This window comes from Lactuca saligna, chromosome 7, assembly GCF_052625555.1.
Source record: "Lactuca saligna cultivar CGN05327 chromosome 7, ASM5262555v1, whole genome shotgun sequence".
NCBI lineage: Eukaryota > Viridiplantae > Streptophyta > Magnoliopsida > Asterales > Asteraceae > Lactuca > Lactuca saligna.
The window spans coordinates 84,501,422-84,521,788 of NC_136423.1; the positions used below are offsets into that span (position 1 = coordinate 84,501,422).

Here is a 20,367-nt window from a genome sequence, read left to right on the forward strand (position 1 = left end):
GGAAGGAAGTGGGCAGACTTTGTTAATCTGTCGACGATTACCTAGATAGTGTCATGACCACCCGACGTCTTGGGCAACTTGGTAATGAAATCCATTTTGATGCACTCCCACTTCCACTCAGGTATCTCTGGCTGTTGAAGTTAATCTGTTGACGATTACATATTGCCACCTCCATTCCAAATTAGATCAACATTATCAGTTTTGTGATCGAAAGGGTCATTCTTTAAGTTTGAAATTCATGATATTGATAATGATTTATGATTGAAAACTTTGACAATAGCACACTAGTGTATGCTAGATCAAGATAAACTTGTTAAATGTTAATATCTTGGATTCTTAAATGGATTATCTTGATCTCAAAGTTTACAATAAATATCCATTGTTATGATATAAGCATATATGTTATATTGTATATTTAGTGGCTTATCTCATAAATTTATTTCCCTTTTTCTTTTTCTTCTCTTAGAGTACTTAAAAAAAACATTAACAATGTCTTTAATTGCAGGCTTCAGATTGTTAGGACATAATCCAAATCAATAATAATGGCAATAGGAAAACACTCTAAGAATGATGGAATAAAATCCACAAATAATTACTGCTCCACAGTTACACTTGTGGCTTTTGTGGCCCTATGCTTAGTTGGTGTATGGATGATGATATCATCATCTATTGTTCCTCTACAAAATTTAGACACTACACTCAAGAACACTAATGAAGTTAGAACAGTAGTGACTAATGATAGAATTATTAACAAAGATGAGACTCCAACTCTTGATAACACATCTTCAAAACAGTTTGAGGATAATCCAGGAGATTTACGTGAAGATGCAACAAAAGGTGACAACAGTGGAAATTCACAACATGAGAAAAACAATTCTAAAGAGGATAATACACAAACACAAGTTCAAGAAATAACAATACAAAATGAAGATGAGAAGGAAACCAATTTAGATGACAAGGATTCAAAGAAGGATGGGGATTCAAAAGATGAAAAACAAGAAATATCTGAAGAGGGGAAGGAAGGGAAAGAGGAAAAAGATGATTCAAGTTCAACCCAAGTTGAGATATTGCCATCTGGGGCTCAATCTGAGCTCTTGAGTGAAATATCTGCTCAAAATGGATCATTTTCAACAGAAGCAACTGAGTGAATGAATGAAAAGGAAGGGAATAAGGAGAAAAAGGGGGAGAAAGATTATGGGTATAATTGGAAACTTTGTAATGTTACAGCTGGACCTGATTATATCCCATATCTTGATAATTTACAAGTAATTAAAGGTCTTAGAACTACTAAGCATTATGAACATAGGGAAAGACATTGTCCTGAAAACCCTCCTACTTGCCTTGTTCCTCTTCCTAAAGGATATCAACGCCCTATAGAGTGGCCCACTAGTAGGGAAAAGGTATATATAATTCTATTTTCTTAAAAATATTATATTGTCTCCTCTTTACTTTCAAGCTTATATTGCTATTTGTTGTTGTTAAGAGGGTGTTTGGGTTTTCATTTTGAACTTCAAAAGGACTTATTGACTTATGGTAATGAGAAATGGAGTTTTTAAAAAAGTGTTTGGAACTTTGGATTAGATTTTGTAGTGGAAAAAGTGAATAAATCAATAAGTTGTTTTAAAAAGTGTTTGTCTTAGCTTATACATGTTTTAATTAAGGGTATTTGCTTTTACAACACAAAAAGTTATAAGGAGTTGTGAAAAGTTAGAAACCCTAACTTATTGAAATCTCCTTTTTGAAGGGTTCATATGAAATTATTTTAAAAGTCTTTTTTCATATCGTTTAACACTTTTTTGACTTATTAACTTTTAAAAAAGCCAATAAGTCAATAAGTTGTTCTTAGAGGGTGTTTGGGTGTCCATTTGAAAATAACGTTTTAACTTATTGACTTCTTGAAAAGTCAATAAGTTAAAAAAAATGTTTGGGTATTAAAAAAGTCATTTTGAAACAACTTTTAGATTAGTCTTTCAAAAGGAGTTTTATAGAAGTCCCAATTCGTAACTTTTTGAAATACCTTTTGACTTATTAAACACCTAAAGACTAAAATACCGTTAACTATAATCACAAAATCGCCAAATCCCTAGCCATCGACATTCTGTTACGTTTCTGCTCAACATAGACAAGATGTCGTCTCCCACAGATTAGCTCCGACCCTCCTTAGTCTTCCAAATTGTCGGCAATATTTTATCATAGATTCCGGGTGTGTTTTGATCAACTTTATCGTCTGCAAGGAAGAGGCTACAATCGTTTTCTGCAAGGAGGAGGCTGCGTGCGATCGTTTTCTGGAAATAGGTAATACCGATTTTTTTTTTCCATCTGATCGGTTCTAAAGCTTATAATTTAGATTCTGATTCTTCTTATTTGTGTTATGTGATTGATTGTTCAATATGATTTTAAAGCAAATTTTGCATATTGATTGATAAATGTTTTCTGATTTTGAAGATTATCCATTGGTTTCACTGTTTCAATTTTTATTTGCATGTGATTGTTTTGATTGCTGACCTTCAATCCGTTTTGAAGCAGAATTTTTTACCTAGTTAATTAATATGTAGTTGCTTCTTAATTTCACCTTCCATATTGTAATATTATTGATAATGTAGTTGATGGAATCTACTTGACTGTTATGATTTATGATTATGAAGCTGTTTTGAAGTCGGTTCTTTGGCTGTTTTGATTGATTTTAAATATGATTTTTCAGAAAAATGGACCAAAATGATTTAAATGTTGTTAATTGTGAAACACTTAAGACAAATAATAAACCAAAAATCATTTGGGATAATGATACTTTGATGAAGTTTATCAAATTGTGCTTGGTTGAAAAAGAGAAGGGGCATAAACCCGGTACTCATTTCAATAAGACCGGGTGGGCAAATTTAGAGAAAGCCATGCAAGAAGAAACAGGAAAAGTATTTACTCAAAAACAAATAAAAAATAAATGGGACAACTTGAAAAAAGATTGGAAACTTTATGACCGATTAATGAGACTTGAAACCGGAATTGGTGGGACAAGAAGCTTATTAGATGCATCGGCTGAGTGGTGGGAGGAGAAAATAAAGGTAATATTTACCATTCTTTTTAATCATTTGTAGTTAGGATTGCATAGTGATATATATGAATTAAACATCATATGGTTATATTGTAGGTAGATAAAGACTTTGCCAAATTTAGGGGCACAAATTTGTCTATATATGAGACGTATTATGCTCCTTCGTTTTGGGATTCAGTTGCTACCAGAGATCATTCTATGACTCCGTTACAATTTCTAAATGATGATGAACGAGAGGATAACATGGAGGGCAATGGAGATAATGAGGAAATCAATTTAGGTGATGATGAGCCTCTTTTTCCTAGTTTCCCTCAAACTAGTTCAAGTAAAAGGAAGAAGTCCAAGGATATTTCTAACAATCGTTCAACCAAGACTAAAAGTTCATAAGATACGTAACACACGTACACCATGTCACACATTGGATCACACATGGAACATATTTATTAATGACATTTTACATGGGAGTGGTAGGCTGTGTTACGAAATGTTTAGACTGCACGTACCAGTATTTAGACAATTATGTTTTGATCTTGCTACATATTATGGGTTGAAAGGCACACGTCATATTTCTATTGAAGAGTCGGTAGGAATCTTCTTAATAACTTTGGCTCATGGATGTACAAATAGGTTCCTACAAGAAAGTTTTAATAATTCGGGGGAAACAGTTCATAGGCATTTTTATACAGTTTTGACAACCGTTTTCAAGATGAGTGCCGACATAATCAAGCTAGACCCTAACTATAAGGATATTGTACCCGAATATATACATATATATATATATATATATATATATATATATATATATATATATATATTAAATAATCCAAATTATTATCCAATGTTCAAGGTAATATCTAATGTTCTAGTTAGTTTAATGGTTTACACTTTAACATGAATTTTTTTTTCTGTAGGATTGCGTTGGCGCTATAGATGGGACACACGTGAGGGCATCAGTTCCACAATTTGAAGAAGCAAAATACATTGGTCGAAAGGGATATGCCACATAAAATATCATGGCTGTTTGTGATTTTAATATGTGTGTTACATTTGTGTTGGCTGGATGGGAGGGAACCGCACATGACACAAGAATTTTCAATGAAGCCTTACGGAGAGCGATGCTTCATTTTCCACATCCAACGGGTGGTTAGTATAAATTTTTAGTAATGAAATTTGTATGTCTTTCATACTTGTTTGAAATGTATAACAAACGTTTGCTTTATATGCAGATAAATATTACGTTATTGATGCCGGCTACCCGAATACTAGAGGGTATCTTGCTCCATACAAAGGTACGAACATTCGTTATCATCTACCAGATTTTCGACGTGGACAGAATGTTGCAATGCGTAATCCTCGTGGGCCGAAGGAGTCATTTAAATATCGCCACTCATCATTGCGCAATATCATTGAACGAACTTTTGGAGTGTGGAAAGCTAGGTGGGCGTGTCACACCCCAAAACCGAGAACGGCGGAAACGGTCTGGGGCAGAGGACGTCATGTATGCATCATAACAATTGCAAAGTAGTAAACAAGCAACAACATCATCCATTGCATTAATAGTATAATTTTAATTACAATTGTTTTCTTTCATAGTACAAGTCAACAAGATAACTAATCAAAATAAAAGACGAGTCTTGACTGCTCCGTCTTCTCTAAACCTTGCATCGACACCTGTCTATTTGTAACTTGAGAATACAAGTTATTTTGAAAGTGTAGATCAGCATTTAAGATGGTGAGTTCATAAGTATTTAATGTCATTGCTTTGATTAGTTGATATGAAAGACCGGTGAATGATTGATGAAACATTTAGTATAAGTATGAAAACTCTAGAAAATCCCATATTTCCTACTAGTATAAAAGTAGTCTTCTACCAAGACTCGAATGTTTTGAAAGTACGCATCACTTGAAAATGTGACGGTTTTTCCCTGTTTAACTATTATTAGTTACTCCCTTAAGTATACCTGAAATGGTATCAACCTAAAACATCCGTAGATTGTTCATTTACATCTGTTGCTAACAGCCGGGTTTAGGAATAGTTAGTCCCTTATGTATACCTGCGACGGTATCAACCTAAAACATCCGTAGATTATTCATTTACCTCTGTAGCTAACAGTGGTTCTCGGAATGGTTAGTCCCTCAAAGTACCCTTTAGTACTAGGATATAAAGTCCAATCTATCTCGTCGATGATGTGATTGTATCACAAGGTAAAGATAGAAAGGCGAACTATATAACAGTATCTAGACATCTAACATGTAATAGTAATTTGCCATATAATGTCTATGTAGAAGTATTCATGTACAAGTATTCATGTAAGAGTATTCTTTCATATAGCATGTAGTCTAGACTCATGAATGACCTGACTCTGGTGTAATTTCTTGTAGTAGGGAAAATGTTTTGTTTACTCTAAACTATTCCTATAATAGTTTACTAGAATGTAACTGATGAGTGTCCAAGTAGGTTTATACCCCTTGCTACCCAAGAGTATCGGAACTAAATTTACTGATGGAACATTTATGACCATATATGTATACATGATATATAACAAATATTTAAACGACCTTCGGAGGAGTACCCGATATCCCACCAGACCACATCCAAATCGAGGAAAAGGAAACAGGGTTGATAGCCTTCCTAAGTCTTTTAAACATTTCTTATATAATTATACATATAGAGGCATGCAATTTATAATATAAAACCATAAAGAAGTTTTGTAAATCCGTTGAAAAGTCTAATAAAGAATTTGTGACTTGATGTCAGTTTATAAAATGATTGAAAGTATTTTGTTTGATAAGACAGTTTAAGTACACGAAAAACCACTGTTTGAAAACACCTTTGTAGCCGAGTTTGAAAGGAAGCTTACAGTGTGTAAGACAGTTTGATAACGAGCTTTAATCATGTAAAAACGTTTAAGAAAGTCATTTGAAGTAATATGTTTAGTAAAACTGTTAAACTTGTAGTAAATCCATTTGTATACTAGTTATAAATCCCATATGATTGATTTATTAACAACAAGTATCCCAAAATATTGATGTTTTTCGTGTCAAAATAATCGTATGTTTGTAGTACCAAAGATGGACACATATACATACAGTATAAGCGGAGTGTTTGATTTATATATATATATATATATATATATATATATATATATATATATATATATATATATAACAACACTTTTCATTTCAAAAGCTATGATGTTATCGTGATACATTTTGTATACAAAAGTTTCCTATGAAGTTTATAAATCACATATGATTTCGTTGATAAAAAGCGTATAATGAACTTTATTATATAACACACGACAATAATCGAGTATTTAACTTGTATTCCCCCCCTTAAAAGCATATAAAAGTATTTATAAAACATTTAAAAGTGTAGTTTATAGGGGTATGAACTCACTTGATTGATTGAAGAAAGCGTGACGAAAACCGAGCAGAACTTCTACTCGAGAAAGCGGATCTCTCGAGATTCTCGGGAAATCTCGAGAGTGTAAAACTTTCTTCCCACCTTGGATATGAAAACCGGGCCTTTGGGATGATTCCGAGGGTTGAAACGCAGAGCTTCGGCGCGAGAAAGGAAGGAAATTAGCAATTTTGGCCGGCACCCTCGCATCCTTTTTATAGGGGTCAGAGAGGTTGTGTTACGTGGGGCGTACTAGAGTACGCGCTGCGTACTCATGCGTCATGCATGAGCGCATCCTCGGTTGAAACATTGGAGCGACGTGGACGAACCGGAGCCTAGCATCTTAGTACGCTGGGCGTATGATGGTACGCTGGGTGTACGAGGGATCGGACCGGTGACTCCTTCTTCGGATAATACCGAGCTTTAATTTAATTTATATTTAAATTAATTAACAAACTTGAAAAACTCATATATTTCTCATACGAACTCCGTTTTCGATGTTCTTTATATCCACGCGAAGGTGAGACTACAATCTACAACTTTCGTATAGACTCCGTCGGCTAGTTTTGAATTTATTTTTAATATCATATTTTTAATAGGTCGGGATAGGAAAAGTCCGTTAAAGTTCCATAACTTATTCATCCGACGTCCGTTTTCGTCAGACTTTTTACTGTTGTGCTAGTATTGTTGAGCCCTTCGATTCTCATTTAGATTGTGTCTGCCAAAAGTCTCTCGATCTCTATTTCGAGTTTTTAGCTGTCTACTACTATATCTGTAACTTAGAAAAATCACAACTTCCTCATACGAAGTCAGATTTGGACGTTCTTTTTATGTACGTTTACGGTTTGATGATATCTAAAACTTTCATTTAGATACTTAAGGCCAAAAACTATTGTATTGAAACTTCGCGTTTTACGTTTATCAGTATTGCCGGTTTTGCCGAGAATCTTCGATTGGTCATAACTTCTTCGTTATAACTCGGATTTTAGGGTTCTTTATATGTATGAAAACCTTGACACGATTCCTACTACTTTGTTTAACCCAAATAAGATTTTTGGAAAGTTAAATTTTGACCTAAATTTGACTTGCGTTCCATCATATTGCCTCGAAATATCGGGTTGTCACATCATCCCCCTGTTAGAGGGAATTTCGTCCCGAAATTAGAGTTTAAGCATAATTGATACTACGCTACAGATAGAAGTTTAATTTGATCTTTGCGTTCCTAAGTGAATTCAAATCCTTCCATGGCCTTCCAGTGAACCTTTCACTATCGGGGAACGACTTTGTTTCTTTCATTTGCCTTACTGGTGTGATAACTCTTCTTGGTTGAATGTATGTTGGATGTTTTGTTGACTGTGAAATTAGTACACCTTGTACCCTACAAGTAGTGTCTCCAGATATTCAGAGCGATTATCACTGCTCCTGACTCAAGATCATGTGTTGTATAGTTAACTTCCTGTGTCTTAAGCTGTGTTGAGGTATAGGCAGTGACCTTTCCTCTTGCATAAGAACACGACCTAGTCGTACTGATTATGAAGTCAAAACCTTGTGGTCGATTAGATGTCGTGAAGATCTAAAATAAGGTATGGTTACTCATGAATTAAGGGAAAAGGATAGGTACTTTTGTTCTATCTGTCTTCCTTGTCCCAATCGACAGAAAGGGCATGTGTTGGGCTTCTAAGTTTATTGGCATGGCAGCACGATCACTCGTAGTCTTGGGCAGTCTCCGTCCTGAAGTTCATAGTAGAACCCATACCAGGTTCATCAATCATAGTCTCGGGTATATGAGCCATATATAAATAGGCTTGAAACTGTGGGTCTTTGGATTGAACTTGACGTACTACACGAGTGGTACTTTGGGGCGGTTTGTTGAATTTTTCTTCGGAAAGGATGAGAAACAATAAGTGCTCTATGCACGAGTACTTTGGTATTCTGGAATGACGGCTTTGCTAGAAAGAAAATTTCGGAGGAAGAGATGTACGTATGAAGATGTTTTTGTGAGGATCAAATTGAATCAAGTCATATGATAATGTCGGAATCATAAGGAAACTTAAAGACATTAGATTTGAACGTAAGGTGTTTACAGACAAACCACAACCGTGCAACCATCAACAGAGTTACAGCACTTTAGACTACTATAAGACTATTGCTGCGAATAAGGTATACTACAAAAGGTAAGTATACGCAGTACGAGCATCCCTATATCGATGGGATCCCGCAAAAGATAAGACTCTAGTTGCACTAGTTTTAAACATGTTTTAAAAAGACATACATAATACTGACGATTGGAAGTGAATGTATACTATAGTAGGTTCTTTCGTTGCTTCTTTTCATTCTGAGGTCAAACTCCTCCGGGTTCGCCGTCGTCCTTCTCTGTTGGACAGTCCCTCTTGAAGTGTCCCATTACGCCACATAGATGGCATATTCGAGATATTTCGACATTGGTGTTTGAAGTAATGTGTTGGGTCCGAGTCTGACAGCAATTGGTAGTATGTCCGTTTTTGTTGCATTTAAAGTAGTGTAATGGACGAAAACTACCCCGATGATGGAAGCCGCACTTATTGCATTTCGGTAGGTTTCCGGCATACTGCCTAGCTGGTGTAGGGATAATTGGGATACCAGAAGGGATGGTAGTAGGATGTACAGATGCCGTGGCTGCGAAGGTTGCCACTTGTTGTTGTCTTTTGCTCGCCCCTTGGGGTGATTTTCCTTTAGCTTTAGCCCAGAACTTTCGTTTGTTATTCTTGGGCTTGGGATTCGGGGTTTCGTGGTAGTTTGTTGCCCATTGAGGTATTTTATTGTTACTTCGATTGGAGTTATTGTTAACAATCCCGCTAACATTCGCGTTGTTAGCGTTAAGGTGGGTCAGAACAGCTGACATGGCAGTCGAGACTGCAACTTGAAAGGTAGCTGCATCAATCTGAAGAGTTGGTGTTTGGTTGATGGGTTGATCGTTTTTCTTTGGCAACATGATTCTGTTACATGGAAAGAAAATGAATTTCTGATTGAGAATGGTTGAACTTGGATGCACTTTGATCGCTTAAGTAAAGAGTAGAAGTATGTTCTTGAAGTTTTGACCTACATCTCTATGATGCAGTCCTAGTACAGATTAAAAGTATGTTCATGATAGTTTGACCTACATCCCTATGATGCAGTCCTAGTTTAGAGTCGAAGTATGTTTGTAGAATGGCATTTAAACGTTTATCATTCAAGCCGAGGTATTATAGGTTGGTGGATAAAATGATCCAACCTTTAAAAGAGGCTTGAAAATGATTTTGGAGTTAAATTACCATAGTCCAATAACTTGACTAGATGGGGTTTCAGATAGACTCCAACGGTAGTAAAATGAAGGTATTTGAACAAAGAGTAACACGAAAGTTAGTCGACTTTCGATATCATTGATGTTTAAGATGTAATAGGTTTGGGGAAATCGACCTTGTTGTAGGTCATACATCATATTCGGAGTAGAACAGTATTTGACAAAGAAGGAAGTAAGGTATCTCTTACTGGCGACAATCACCCCCATGGTGAACCCTTAGTTCGGTTAGTTGACGTTCCATATCAAGCAGGTATCTCTCGTACACTCTCTGGTGTACTTGGAGCTCTATGACTTTCGCTCGGGTTTTCAGCTAGTGCTTGCAGCAGGGTCTCATGGTTTCTCTCTAATCTCTCGTGCATATCTTTTAGATGAATGGTGCGGAGGGTATGCATTCTTGTGTCGACGACAACTTCGGCAATCTGATGTAGGGCTGTTCTGCCTTGAATCTCATTTCGGGCCACTCTGCGGACCAAGATTGGCAAGATTCTGCGTGCTGAGACCCCATTGCTCAGGTTGTAAAAGTTTCAGTCGCCAATAAATGGCATGGGCTGATCTTGTCCTTGGCTCCATGTTTCCAAGCATTCCTCCGACACAGGCATCGGGCCATTAAAAGCCAGACGAGAGTTAGGAATTGGAAAGGGAGTTGCTCGGGGTAGGTTCTCAACCTCTGGTTCGGAATTAGCATCGTCTGAAAGGTTTTCATCATGGTGATCATTCAAAGGGATAGGATGATCATTCTCTGGTTCTTCGCCAAACCAACCAGCTATGACTTCGTTCGGAAGATATTGGTTGCGGTGGGGATGGAGTCCAGCTATGTTTTCTATCCGAGAATTTAAGGGTAAGAGAATAATTATTAGACGAACTATCTAGATAGTTATTTAGAAAACCTTCATTAGCTACATCGTTATTTGTGAAGTGCATACCAGCTATGTGTAATTTAACGGGACAGACCTTCGAATAAGTGACCTTAACTCTGTATTCACACAGAATAGGGGTGAAGTAAAATTTTCACAGATTCTAAGTCTATAACATCCTAATTACATATAGCCTTAGTGTATCCACTTAGCAACTATCAACTTAGTGATGAAGATCCCGTTTTTAGTTCTCAAGTATAAAGTACTTATAGTAACACCAAATACTCCTATAGTATTTTAATTTTAATGTTATGTTCTATTGCTCTTATTGAGGTAGGGTTGGTAAGATTTTAGCATTGTTGCAACTACCCAATTTAAACTTAGGCACATGCTAGTCAATCCTCGGATAATATAGGTGATCAGGCTATATCTTCCCAGTTTTGACCATATGTCTCTAAGCCCACTTGTGTTGCCCAACAATCGTAATTCTTTTGTACTGTCCTAGTAACACTGGTTTTAGTATGAATGCAGGCACGTATACTTACTTAAATATTTTATTATTTAAAGTATAAACTCTAAATCAGAGTATTTTTAATCCCATTGTATTTATAGTTAGTATATCTTTTATGGGTTGATATACTCAATTCACTATAAACAATGCTCTGATACCAATCTGTCACACCCCAAAACCGAGAACGGCGGAAACGTTCTGGGGCGGAGGACGTCATGTATGCATCACAACAATTGCAAAGTAGTAAACAAGAAACAACATCATCCATTGCATTAATAGTATAATTTTAATTACAATTGTTTTCTTTCATAGTACAAGTCAACAAGATAACTAATCAAAATAAAATACGAGTCTTGACTGCTCCGTCTTCTCTAAACATTGCATCGGCACCTGTCTATTTGTAACCTGAGAATACATGTTATTTTGAAAGTGTAGATCAGCATTTAAGCTGGTGAGTTCAAAAGTATTTATTGTCATTGCTTTGATTAGTTGATATGAAAGACTGGTGAATGATTGATGAAACATTTAGTATAAGTATGAAAACTCTAGAAAATCCCATATTTCCTACTAGTATAAAAGTAGTCTTCTACCAAGACTCGAATGTTTTGAAAGTACGCATCACTTGAAAATGTGACGGTTTTTCCCTGTTTAACTATTATTAGTTAGTCCCTTAAGTATACCTGAAATGGTATCAACCTAAAACATCCGTAGATTGTTCATTTACATCTGTTGCTAACAGCCGGGTTTAGGAATAGTTAGTCCCTTATGTATACCTGCGACGGTATCAACCTAAAACATCCGTAGATTATTCATTTACCTCTGTAGCTAACAGTGGTTCTCGAAATGGTTAGTCCCTCAAAGTACCCTTTAGTACTAGGATATAAAGTGCAATCTATCTCGTTGATGATGTGATTGTATCACAAGGTAAAGATAGAAAGGCGAACTATATAACAGTATCTAGACATCTAACATGTAATAGTAATTTGCCATATAATGTCTATGTAGAAGTATTCATGTATAAGTATTCATGTAAGAGTATTCTTTCATATAGCATGTAGTCTAGACTCATGAATGAACTGACTCTGGTGTAATTACTTGTAGTAGGGAAAATGTTTTGTTTACTCTAAACTATTCCTATAATAGTTTACTAGAATGTAATTGATGAGTGTCCAAGTAGGTTTATACCCCTTGCTACCCAAGAGTATCGGAACTAAATTTACTGATGGAACATTTATGACCATATATGTATACATGATATATAACAAATATTTAAACGACCTTCGGAGGAGTACCCGATATCCCACCAGACCACATCCAAATCGAGGAAAAGGAAACAGGGTGGATAGCCTTCCTAAGTCTTTTAAACATTTCTTATATAATTATACATATAGAGGCATGCAATTTATAATATAAAACCATAAAGATAGTTTATAGAGGCATGCAATTTATAATATAAAACCATAAACATTTGTGACTTGATGTCAGTTTATAAAATGATTGAAAGTATTTTGTTTGATAAGATAGTTTAAGTACACGGAAAACCACTGTTTGAAAACACCTTTGTAGCCGAGTTTGAAAGGAAGCTTACAGTGTGTAAGACAGTTTGATAACGAGCTTTAATCATGTAAAAACGTTTAAGAAAGTCATTTGAAGTAATATGTTTAGTAAAACTGTTAAACTTGTAGTAAATCCATTTGTATACTAGTTATAAATCCCATATGATTGATTTATTAACAACAAGTATCCCAAAATATTGATGTTTTTCGTGTCAAAATAATCGTATGTTTGTAGTACCAAAGATGGACACATATACATACAGTATAAGCGGAGTGTTTGATTTATATATATATATATATATATATATATATATATATATATATATATATATATATATATATATAACAACACTTTTCATTTCAAAAGCTATGATGTTATCGTGATACATTTTGTATACAAAAGTTTCCTATAAAGTTTATAAATCACATATGATTTCGTTGATAAAAAGCGTATAATGAACTTTATTATATAACACACGACAATAATCAAGTATTTAACTTGTATTCCCCCCTTAAAAGCATATAAAAGTATTTATAAAACATTTAAAAGTGTAGTTTATAGGGGTATGAACTCACTTGATTGATTGAAGAAAGCGTGACGAAAACCGAGCAGAACTTCTACTCGAGAAAAGCGGATCTCTCGAGATTCTCGGGAAATCTCGAGAGTGTAAAACTTTCTTCCCACCTTGGATATGAAAACCGGGCCTTTGGGATGATTCCGAGGGTTGAAACGCAGAGCTTCGGCGCAAGAAAGGAATGAAATTAGCAATTTTGGCCGGCACCCTCGCATCCTTTTTATAGGGGTCAGAGAGGTTGTGTTACGTGGGGCGTACTAGAGTACGCGCTGCGTACTCATGCGTCATGCATGAGCGCATCCTCGGTTGAAGCATTGGAGCGACGTGGACGAACCGGAGCCTAGCATCCGAGTATGCTGGGCGTACGATGGTACGCTAGGCGTACGAGGGATCGGACCGGTGACTACTTCGGATAATACCGAGCTTTAATTTAATTTATATTTAAATTAATTAACAAACTTGAAAAACTCATATCTTTCTCATACGAACTCCGTTTTTGACGTTCTTTATATCCACGCGAAGGCGAGTCTACGATCTACAACTTTTGTTTAGACTCCGTCGGCTAGTTTTGATTTTATTTTTAATATCATATTTTTAATAGGCCGGGACAGGAAAAGTCCGTTAAAGTTCCATAACTTCTTCATCCGACGTCCGTTTTCGTCAGACTTTTTAATTTTGCACTAGTATTGTTGAGCCCTTCGATTCTCATTTAGATTGTGTCGGCCAAAAGTCTCTCGATCTCTATTTCGAGTTTTTAGCTGTCTACTACTATATCTGTAACTTAGAAAAATCACAACTTCCTCATACGAAGTCAGATTTGGACGTTCTTTTTATGTACGTTTACGGTTTGATGATATCTAAAACTTTCATTTAGATACTTAAAACCAAAAACTATTGTATTGAAACTTCGCGTTTTACGTTTATCAGTATTGCCGGTTTTGCCGAGAATCTTCGATTGGTCATAACTTCTTCGTTATAACTCGGATTTTAGGGTTCTTTATATGTATGAAAACCTTGACACGATTCCTACTACTTTATTTAACCCAAATAAGATTTTTGGAAAGTTAAATTTTGACCTAAATTTGACTTGCGTTCCATCATATTGCCTCGAAATATCGGGTTGTCACAGGGCGTTATTGAGAGATATGCATGTTAATTACACATACGAGCACCATGTATGGATAGTGATAGTGTCAATGGCGGTCCATAACTATATAAAAAAGGCCGGTAGATTTGATGAAGCATTAAACAGGGCACAACAAGAATCTTATACTCCAAATGAAGCTGGTAATAGTAATGAAGCGCATGAAGAAGGTACAAGTACACGTCGTACAAATGATAATGATATGTATATGGCAGCAGTACGAGATATGATTGCCTGAGAGATAACGAGATCGTGAAGATGAATGTAATATGAAATTACATATGATTTTTTAAGATTTTTTTACAATATGCTTTATGATTTTTTTAGGAATTTTTTTTACTATATGCTTTATAATTTTGTATGAACATTATTTTTGAATGTTATCAAAATTTTCTAAATTGTGTAAAAAGTAATTATATTACAAATTTCATCAAAAAAGAGTAAAAAATATATATACTTTATCCAAAAAAAGGTTCGTATAAATATTATATGTAAATAATCAAACATGTCTCTTTTGGTCATTTTACATGTATAAGTTAACCCAAACATTTTTTATAAAATAAGTTATTGACTTATTGACTTTTGTCATTATAAAAGCTAACCCAAACACTTTTTTAAAAACTTCTTTTTCTATCTTGATAAGTCAATAAGGTCTTTTAGATAAAAGGACTTTTTAACTTGAAAATGAACATCCAAACACACTCTTAGATGAAATCCCAAACAATATCTACTTTCTTGAAGTGTTTATATTCTCATATGCATGTTTACATGACTGTTTAACTATTCATTACATATGTGAACATGTTATATGTATAATGTATGTATATAGATGACTAAAAATGTTTTTTTTTTTTTTTTTTTTTTTTTTTTTTTTTTTGTAGATATGGTATCATAATGTTCCTCGCACAAAGCTAGCTGAACTTAAAGGACACCAAAACTAGGTGAAAGTAACTGGTGAATTCCTTACATTCCCTGGTGGTGGGACCCAGTTTAAGCATGGAGCTCTCCATTACATTGATTTCATAAAAGAAATAATTCTTCTAAGTTCTACCATAACATTATAAGTAATTTGTAAAATTCGAGAAAAGATTTATGAATAATTTACTACGACAGATTGTGCCATATATTGCATGGGAAAAGAGGTCACGTGTGATATTAGACGTTGGATGTGGGGTTGCAAGCTATGGAGGATTTTTGTTTGATAGAGATGTTTTGACAATGTCTTTTGCTCCAAAAGATGAACATGAAGCTTAGGTTCAATTTGCACTTGAAAGGGGAATTCCTGCACTTTCAGTTGTTATTGGGACTTAAAGACATCCTTTTCCTGCTAGGGTTTTTTATATTGTCGATTGTGCACGTTGCATAGTTCCTTGGCATATTGAAGGTATTTTCTTCTTCATTTCTTCCTTTCTTGGATTCAGGGGAAGGAATGGAATGGTTGATTCCATTGGAATGAAAAGAAAAAGATGTTTGTTTCGTGTGGTTGAATAGAATGGACCATTCCTGAAGGAACACGATCCCTTCCATTTCATTAATTTTCATTTCATTATTCATGTAACGAAAGAAAAAGTGCAATAATTTATGTTACTGTAGTTTACAATGACAAATCTTTTTCTCAAACTTACGCAATTTTAGTTTAAGTAATTAATTAATTATTTATTATTATCTCCAGGAGGTAAACTTCTTTTAGAGCTGAATCATCTACTACGACCAGGTGGCGACTTTGTTTGGTCTGTTACTCCAATCTATCAGAAACTTCCAGAATATGTTGGGATTTGGGAAGGTATTTTCCCTTACCTTTTTATCTCTTTGAAAGACCCCAACTTTCGTATTTTTGAAAGACCCAAACTTTCATACTTCACAATATCATTACTCCAAAACATGCTATTTGCATATTCATAAAAGGAATATTTTACATTGATAAAGGGAATTACAAACTATTAGATACAAACCTTCTATTACAATGTGTTATATATATTACATAACTACCAAGAATATTGTAATTTATACAAACATAAACTATAGTACAGAATTACTATTACAAACTATTCTACATCTTTCAATAGTATGTAAACATAGGAGTTACTTATCACCTTCAATTGTTAAACATTGATAGGGTAAGCGGTGATGCTTAGTGAGTTCAAAAATACATACAATATAATGTTATGCCATATATATATATATATATATATATATATATATATATATATATATATATATATATATATATATATATATAAAATTCAATGTGGCAAAAGCAAAGAAGAACAACAAGATGTATGTGAGATCATGTGCCAAGCGTTCATATCAATCAAAGACTTTATTCAAAGATATACTTTTCAATTCTTGATATACATCAATAAAGCTTTGGCCCAAATGGCATAGAAGACATGCAATTTCTGATTAACATCTTGTTAGATTTCAGGCTTATAGTCCTATCTAACCATTTGCCAATGCCATAAAATAGAAGTCATTCTCTTACGAAGACATGCTGTACATGGCCAGAGGCTACGTACTAGTACCAATGTGAATCTAAGTCCTTTCACTGATCACATGGTCAAAGGTATTACAATTGCTATAAACATAGCGAATAACACGAGAAAATAACTCAGAATAATAACACTGAAAAGCACATAGCACATATAACACATAACATACAATTGTTCCTATATATTGAACCCACCTTAAGTTAACCGGGGGTTAAAATAGTAATTTCGACAACACTTTGGCTTTAAATATGACTTTCTATGTTGAAAACCGGGAGCTTAATTGAAAACCGGGCTCTCCGAAGGTAGGGCATCAAAACCGAAAAGATAAAATTTCTGGGCTTCTCGGGGGTCTCGGGACGTGTTTCGGTTGCTAAAATTGATACCGAGGCTTCGGGGAAAGTCAAAATGAAGAAAATATGGAAAGAGGGGCTAAAAGTGGCAATTTTCAAATTCTAGCCGGGAGGGTTCACACCCTCCTATTTATAGGCCGAGGTTCAGAGTCGGCTGGGAAGGAAGCAAGCAACAAAGCAGCTTGGTGGCGTCAGCAGCGAGGGGCAGGTGGCGCAAAGGCGAGGCTCGGATGCGAGGGTCGGAACAGCTGGCGCGCATGCGAGGCTTAGTCATTGTGGTTCGGATGCGAGGCTGGTAGGTGAGATGTGTCTCGCGTCGTACTGGCCACGATGCGAGACGTGTCTCATTCCTGCTGGACCTCGGCGTTGGCGAATTAACTTGCGACACACGCCTGCTTCAGATTTGGCCACGTCTCCGGTGACGCACCTGCTTCGTGCGAGGTGACGTGGCCGGTACTATTCATGCGAGATTTCTCGGTTTTCGGTCCCCGAACTTCTAAAATCCATAACTTTAGCATACGAGCTCCGGTTTTGATGTTATTTATATGCACGCGTAGCTAAAATTACGCTCTACAACTTTCGTTTAGACTTCGTCAACTAATTTTGACTTTATTTTTAATATTATTATTTTTAACAGACAGGGACAGGAAAATTCATTAAAAATTCATAACTTCTTCATCCGACATCCATTTTCGTCAGACTTTTTACCATTGTACTACATATGACGAGACCTTCAATTCTCGTTTAGCATGTATCTGTCTAATATAGCTCGATCTAAAATTCAAGTTTTTAGCTGTCTACTGCTAAATTGAAACTTCGAAAAATCATAACCTCCTCATACGAAGTCAAATTTTGACATTCTTTTTTTCGAGTTTCTCGGTTTAACGAATATTACGACTTTCATTTAGATTACTAAGGCTAAAGAGTAGTTTATCAAATACTCACTTTTTACGTCATTCGGGGCCGTGCCGGTTTTCTCGCGGATCTTCGGTTGGTCATAACTTCTTCGTTATAACTCGGATTTTGACGAGGTTTTCGCCTACAAGTTTCTAACGAGATTCTCTACAACATCAAACAATAAAATTTTACTTATTTAAAATTTTATATTTTCGCTAAATTTCACTATTTCACTTTTAATTGGAATCTCATAAGACTTCCAATATTTTCTGAGTGATTCTGAACATAGTTTTACTTCGTTTCTAGTAAAAACCATCTGTTAGAACTCAACACTCAATTTTACTTAGTTTTTCAAAATTTAATTCTTTACAAAACAGGATTTCAAAACGTGTATGTTACACTCTTACTTTTCCTTATGAAAATATCCACTTTTAACTTTTTTTTTTTCCTGCCATGACAAAATTAACAAAGGCAATGTGTTGGGAACTGATAGCTGTTAACAAAGATAAAGTAAATAAAGTGGGAGTTGCTGTTTATCAAAAGCCCATCTCCAGTGAATGCTATGAAGGAAGACCACAAAACGACCCTCCACTCTGCATTGAATCCAATGATCCAAATGTTGCATGGTATTATACTATCATTTCTTTATTCCTTAATTACTTTTCAAATATATATTAATGAGTAAGAAACAAGAAACATAACAAATAAAAATGTTTAGGAAAGTACCTCTACAAACATGCATGCACAAGGTACCAATAGCTGCAGAAGTGCGTAGGTCCAAGTGGCCAGAAGAATGGTCATCAAGAGTGGAAAAAGCACCTTACTGGTTGCTGACATCACATATCGGGGTTTACGGGAAGCTTGCACTCGAAGATTTCACTGCAGACTTTGAACACTGGAAACGTGTTGTTAACAAATCGTATATGAATGGATTATGGATAAATTGGTCAAATGTCAGAAATGTCATGGATATGAGAGCTATATACGGAGGGTAGGTAACTAATCTAATAAAACCAACAAATACCACCATATACTTCATTTCTTATATTATATGTTTCTAATTCTTCCTATTGCAACATTATAATTTGATATTCCAGATTTGCAGCTGCTTTAAGAGAAATGAAGACTTGGGTGATGAATGTGGTATCGGTTGATTCTCCAGACACGCTTCCAATAATTTATGAACGCAAATTATTTGGAATATATCATGATTGGTGTGAATCATTTAGCACTTACCCAAGATCTTATGATCTTCTCCATGCGGATCATCTTTTCTCCAAAATAAAAAAGAAGTAACCAACTAATGATCCTTTTAGTTTACGAAAAGACGTAAATGCCCTTGTTGTACTGATATTTTGGTTTTGAATTGGTGTTTGTAGATGGAACATGATGGATTTGATTGCGGAGGTGGATAGAATATTGAGACCCGAAGGAAAACTTATAGTTCGTGACACTGTAGAAATCATTGATGAAGTAGAGAATATTCTTCGGTCGATTTATTGGGAAGTGAGGTTAACTTACTCCAAAGACAAAGACGGATTACTATGTGTGCAAAAGAGTATGTGGATGCCTGTTGAGGTAGAAATAATTACATATGCCATTGCTTGATTATTTGTAGTTCATTGCTATGTTGGTTTCCCTTGCTTTTTGTACCATAGTGTTTTAGTTGGTTAGTTTGTTGTTCTGGTCTGTTATGTCATGTCTTGTTATTGGGTATGGGGTTGAGTTGTTTAACTTGTAGGTAGGACATGATGCGCGACATTTATTGTTTATTTTGAGAATCGAATGTGTTCATGATAGTGAAAGAGGGCTTCATATCAAAAATAAACATGGAATTTTTGAGTGTATTTTGTTGGAATTTTGGTTTGTAATTTCCAAATATTTTGCTTTTAATCATAGTTGATATATCTATATATATATATATATATATATATATATATATATATATATATAATATTATTTGGTTGTTATGTGGTTGTATGTTTTGGCTGGCTGTATATGCGGAGTAAGCACGTTTAACATTCTTGATGAACAAAAGAAAATGATGCTTGAAAAATGGACTAAAAATTTCTCAACAATCCATTTAGTAAAAAAAATAACAGTTGGAAAATAGGAGCCTACGAATATATCAACCTAGCAAGTCATCAAAGATGTTAGTCTTCATTTGTATTTAGTGCTTCTTAATACTTTAAGCCACCGAAGATGCTAGTCTTTATTTGT

At 35.0% G+C, this 20,367-nt stretch overlaps 2 pseudogenes; both read left to right on the plus strand.

The window, feature by feature from the left end:
* Positions 1-542: 542 nt before the first annotated feature.
* LOC145004933 (putative methyltransferase PMT26) lies at positions 543-19,820 on the plus strand (annotated as a pseudogene).
* Positions 3,534-14,667, plus strand: LOC145004876 (uncharacterized; annotated as a pseudogene).
* Positions 19,821-20,367: the final 547 nt, after the last annotated feature.